The following is a 6,570-nucleotide window of genomic DNA, read 5'->3' on the forward strand; positions in this document are numbered from 1 at the left end:
CTGTTGTAATATGGTATGTCACGTAGTATGCTGATGTACGATGATATGTCATGTAGTATAATGTTGTAATATGGTATGTCACGTAGTATGCTGATGTACGATGGTATTTTACGTAGTATACTGATGTACGATGGTATGTCATGTAGTCTAATGTTGTAATATGGTATGTCACGTAGTATGCTGATGTACGATGGTATGTCACGTAGTATACTGATGTAAGATGGTATGTCACGTAGTATACTGATGTACGATGGTATGTCATGAAGTATACTGATGTAAGATGGTATATCATGAAGTATACTGATGTACGTTGGTATGTCATGTAGTATGCTGATGTAAGATGGTATGTCACGTAGTATACTGATGAAAGATGGTATGTCATGTAGTATACTGATGAACGATGGTATGGCATGTAGTATACTGATGTAAGATGGTATATCATGAAGTATACTGATGTACGATGGTATGTCATGTTGTATAGTGATGTACGGTGGTATGTCATGTAGTATACTAATGTAATATGGTATGTCACTTAGTATGCTGATGTAAGATGGTATATCATTTAGTATACTGATATAAGATCGTATATCACTTAGTATACTGATGTACGATGGTATATCACTTAGTATACTGATGTACGATAGTATGTCACGTAGTATACTGATGTAAGATGGTATGTCATGTAGTATACTGATGTAAGATGATATGTCATGTAGTATACTGATGTACGATGATATGTCACGTAGTTTGCTGTTGTACGATGGTATGTCATGAAGTATACTGATGTACTATGGTATGTCATGTAGTATACTGATGTACGATGGTATGTCATGTAGTATACTAATGTAAGATGATATGTCATGTAGTATACTGATGTACGTTGATATGTCACGTAGTTTGCTGTTGTACGATGGTATGTCATGAAGTATACTGATGTACTATGGTATGTCATGTAGTATACTGATGTACGATGGTATGTCATGAAGTATACTGATGTACGATGGTATGTCACATAGTATGCTGATGTAAAATGGTATGTCAAGTAGTATGCTGATCTCAGATTCTGTGTCATGAATTATACTTATCTAAGATCATATGTCATATGGTATACTGATTTCAGATTATGTGTCATAAAGTAAATATACTTATCAAAGATCATATTTTAAGTGGCATATTGATCTCAGATTCATGTAGTATACTGATGTACGATGGTATGTCACGTAGTATACTCATGTAAGATGGTATAGCACGTAGTATACTGTGTAAGAGGGAAGGTCATTTAGTATAGTGATGTAAGATGGTATATCACGTAGTATACTAATGTAAGATGGTATATCACGTAGTAAACTGATGTAAGATGGTTGGTCATTTAGTATACTGATGTACGATAGTATGGTATGTAGTATACTGATGTAAGATAGTATGTCATGTAGTATACTGATGTACGATGGTATGTCATGTAGTGTACTGATATGAGATGATATGTCATGTAGTATACTGATGTGATATAGTATGTCATGTAGTATACTGATGTACGATGGTATGTCATGTACTATAATGATGAAAGATGGTATGTCATGTAGTATACTGATGAACGATGGTATGTCATGTAGTATACTGATGTAAGATGGTATATCATGAAGTATACTGATGTACGATGGTATGTTATGTAGTATAGTGATGTACGGTGGTATGTCATGTAGTATACTAATGTAATATTGTATGTCACGTAGTATGCTGATGTAAGATGGTATATCATTTAGTATTCTGATGTAAGATCGTATATCACTTAGTTTACTGATGTACGATGGTATATCACTTAGTATACTAATGTACGATAGTATGTCACGTAGTATACTGATGTAAGATGGTATGTCATGTAGTATACTGATGTAAGATGGTATGTCATGTAGTATACTGATGTACGATGATATGTCACGTAGTTTGCTGATGTACGATGGTATGTCATGAATTATACTGATGTACGATGGTATGTCATGTAGTATACTGATGTACGATGGTATGTCATGTAGTATACTAATGTAATATGGTATGTCACGTAGTTTGCTGATGTAAGATGGTATATCATTTAGTATACTGATGTAAGATGGTATATCACTTAGTATACTGATGTAAGATGGTATGTCATGTAGTATACTGATGTAAGATGGTATGTCATGTAGTATACTGATGTAATATGGTATGTCATGTAGTATGCTGATGTAAGATGGTATATCATGCAGTATACTGATGTAAGATGGTATATCATTTAGTATACTGATGTAAGATGGTATATCACTTAGTATACTGATGTAAGATGGTATGTCATGTAGTATACTGATGTAAGATGGTATGTCATGTAGTATACTGATGTAATATGGTATGTCATGTAGTATGCTGATGTAAGATGGTATGTCAAGTAGTATGCTGATGTAAGATGGTATGTCACGTAGTATACTGATGTAAGATGGTATGTCATGAAGTATACTGATGTAATATGGTATGTCACGTAGTATACTGATGTACGAAGGTATGTCATGTGTTATACTGTTGTAATATGGTATGTCACGTAGTATGCTGATGTAGGATGGTATGTTACGTAGTATACTGATGTACGATGGTATGTCATGTAGTATACTGTTGTAATATGGTATGTCACGTAGTATACTGATGTACGATGGTATGTCACGTATTATACTAATGTAAGATGGTATGTCATGTAGTATGCTGATGTATGATGGTATGTCATATAGTATAATGATGAACGATGATATGTCACGTAGTATACTGATGTACGATGGTATGTCACGTATTATACTGATGTAAGATGGTATGTCACGTAGTATACTGTTGTAATATGATATGTCACGTAGTATACTGATGTAAGATGATATGTCACGTAGTATGCTGATGTACGATGGTATGTCATGTAGTATACTGTTGTAATATGATATGTCACGTAGTATACTGATGTAAGATGGTATGTCACGTAGTATGCTGATGTAAGATGGTATGTCATGTAGTATACTGATGTACGATGGTATGTCACGTAGTATGCTGATGGAAGATGGTATGTCACGTAGTATGCTGATGTAAGATTTATATCATGAAGTATAATGATGTACGATGGTATGTCAATTAGTATGCTGATCTCAGATTCTGTGTCATAAATTATACTTATCTAAGATCATATGTCATATGGTATACTGATTTCAGATTATGTGTCATAAAGTAAATATACTTATCAAAGATCATATTTTAAGTGGCATATTGATCTCAGATCTATGTAGTATACTGATGTACGATGGTATGTCACGTAGTATACTTAGGTAAGATGGTATAGCACGTAGTATACTGTGTAAGAGGGAAGGTCATGTAGTATAGTGATGTAAGATGGTATATCACGTAATATACTGATGTAAGATGGTATATCACGTAGTAAACTGATGTAAGATGGTTGGTCATTTAGTATACTGATGTACGATAGTATGGTATGTAGTATACTGATGTAAGATAGTATGTCATGTAGTATACTGATGTACGATGGTATGTCATGTAGTNTGATGTACGATGGTATGCCATGTAGTATACTGATGAAAGGTGGTATGTCACGTAGTATACTGATGTTATAGAGTATGTCATGCAGCATACTGATGTACGATGGTATGTCATGTAGTATACTGATGTAAGATGGTATGTCATGTAGTATACTGTTGAAAGATGGTATGTCACGTAGTATACTGATGTTATAGAGTATGTCATGCAGGATACTGATGTACGATGGTATGGCATGTAGTATACTGATGTAAGATGGTATGTCACGTAGCATACTGATGAAAGATGGTATGTCATGTAGTATACTGATCTAATATAGTATGTCATGTAGTATACTGATATAATATAGTATGTCATGTAGTATACTGATGTAATATAGTATGTCATGTAGTATACTGATATAATATAGTATGTCATGTAGTATACTGATATAATATAGTATGTCATGTAGTATACTGATCTAATATAGTATGTCATGTAGTATACTGATATAATATAGTATGTCATGTAGTATACTGATCTAATATAGTATGTCATGTAGTATACTGATATAATATAGTATGTCATGTAGTATACTGATATAATATAGTATGTCATGTAGTATACTGATATAATATAGTATGTCATGTAGTATACTGATCTAATATAGTATGTCATGTAGTATACTGATGTACGATGGTATGTCATTTAGTATACTGATGTAAGATGGTATGTCATGTAGTATACTGATCTAAGATTCTATTTCATGTAGTATACTTATATAAGATTCTATTTCATCTAGTATACTTATGTAAGATTCTATTTCATGAAGCATACTTATCTAAGATCCTATATCATATAGTGTACTTGTCAATTTCACATTGTGTACTTATCTAAGGTTCTATGTCATATATGTTGAGTTTTATGTGGAAAATACTTTCTTTCCTCACACAATTTTGTTAAATAAGGTATAAGGCTATCTTTTGACTAAAGTATCATTATCTTGTCGCGATATCAGACTACACGAGAAACCTGGCGGATAAGAATCCATACCGATATGAACATTGTGAAATTATTTTTTTTATTAAATATTCTGTCATTAAATGTACTTTTCCCCAATTTATCTGAAATAAATCCTAATTGCGTACTTTTCTGAAATATCAACATTGATAATATCGTTAATGCTGCACTCCCTCTCATTGAATCTAATCTTCAAATTGCTATCTCTCATATCAGGTAAGTCATGGCACTCCTTGTCCACCATTGATAACGCTGGGTACGTACAAGGTTATCTCACACTGTTTAGATAGATGTTACCGCGCCGCAAAATAGTCACAAAAATAGGAAGAATGTAATGTTACTAAATGCTTACTATGTCGTATGTTAAATATATTCAATAATACGTGATGTTTTTCTATATTTGCTAATATCTGACATATACGGAACGTAAGTATTCCAATATATATACCGCATCATCAGAATTGAGCATAACACGTAATATATAAATCAGCATCCGCTCTAGATCCTAGCATTCGGGCTCAGATTAATACCAGGGGGTGAATTTTCTTTTACTCTTTAAATGAAAGTGGGATCTTGTGCGACTGTTAATTTTTTGTCCTATTTTGTTCCCTGAAAGAACATAATTGATGGACATTTATTCCATTTTTTTATATAATATAATATATAAACTACATAATAACAGAGGATAGCATACATAAACATTCTATAATTTCCCCCCCAAAAAAAGATTTCCAATGTTTCTACACACGTTTATATGACATTTGGTCGCCAAATTCCACTTCCCTTCATTCTACTCACTATAGCCCATTGACACACCTCATTTAAAATGTTCTATTTGGTCGTTCAATGTATAAGTTGGTGTGTTTTAGTACACAACAACATATGTGTGACTTACGTTCATCGCCTACGGAGCACAGAGGCTATTTAACCTAGGCTCCAGGAAACATTTGTACCCCATACAATTTTCTTACTACAATTTAGAGAAGAGACAAACAACAAGAAAATCCCAAAGCGTCAACAAAAACATAAATTGCACTCAAAAAACGAATACATTGCAATATATACAATGTATTATCAGATTGAGGACAGATCCCATAAGACATTCCAGTGTATATATCCTGTATTATCAGAATTTTAAACAATCTATGTGAACATTCCGATAAATAATCTCCATACACCGAATGGGTTGCAGAACACTTAAACGTCAATAATGAGGACAGATCACGTAATATATATATACTGACATAACAGAATCGAGGACAGCAGACGTAAAATTTCCAATAAATATACTGCATTATTGTAATTGAAATCACCGCATACTGCATACCTGGCTTGAGGACTAAGCCTGTTTATATTCCCTGATATACAATGCATCCCGATGATGGCAAAACACTTGAACAAGGTTGCAAACTGTTCTGATATGTTTACCCTTTTATCAGATAGCAGGTAAGAACACATGAGCATTCAAATACATATTTAATACACACCGTATTATCAGATTAAAGGACGTATCAAGTTAACCTTCCAAAATATAATTGGGTTAAAGTCAAAGGACATCTAATAGAGTATGTATTTGGTAAACGTGGCGAACGTACAATAAACATGTTTCATAAAACCATTGCTTATATATGATTAAACAAAAGAGGCCTTGTAGTGTGCACTCATTTTAAAAGACTATAAATTATGTAACTATGTAACATCACAAAGCTTTATTTTATGTCACTTTATAAAGACAGGTACCAGTACGATTTACAACTATATACACGGGAAACATAGGTGATCGGATATAGGTATTCCATGCTTATTAGTCTCGTGTTTTGACCTTAACTTTTACAAGGACATGATTCTGCCGCTGTGTACATGATATGTCACTCTCATAGAGACAGTATATGTTGTAGCCAAATCAGCCACTGTGTACATGATATGTCACTCCCATAGAGACAGTATATGATGTAGCCCAATCTGTCACTCTGTACCTGACATGTCACTCTCATAGAGACAGTATATGTTGTAGCC

The sequence above is a fragment of the Mizuhopecten yessoensis genome, unplaced genomic scaffold (genome assembly GCF_002113885.1).
Source record: "Mizuhopecten yessoensis strain PY_sf001 unplaced genomic scaffold, ASM211388v2 scaffold10601, whole genome shotgun sequence".
Lineage (NCBI taxonomy): Eukaryota > Metazoa > Mollusca > Bivalvia > Pectinida > Pectinidae > Mizuhopecten > Mizuhopecten yessoensis.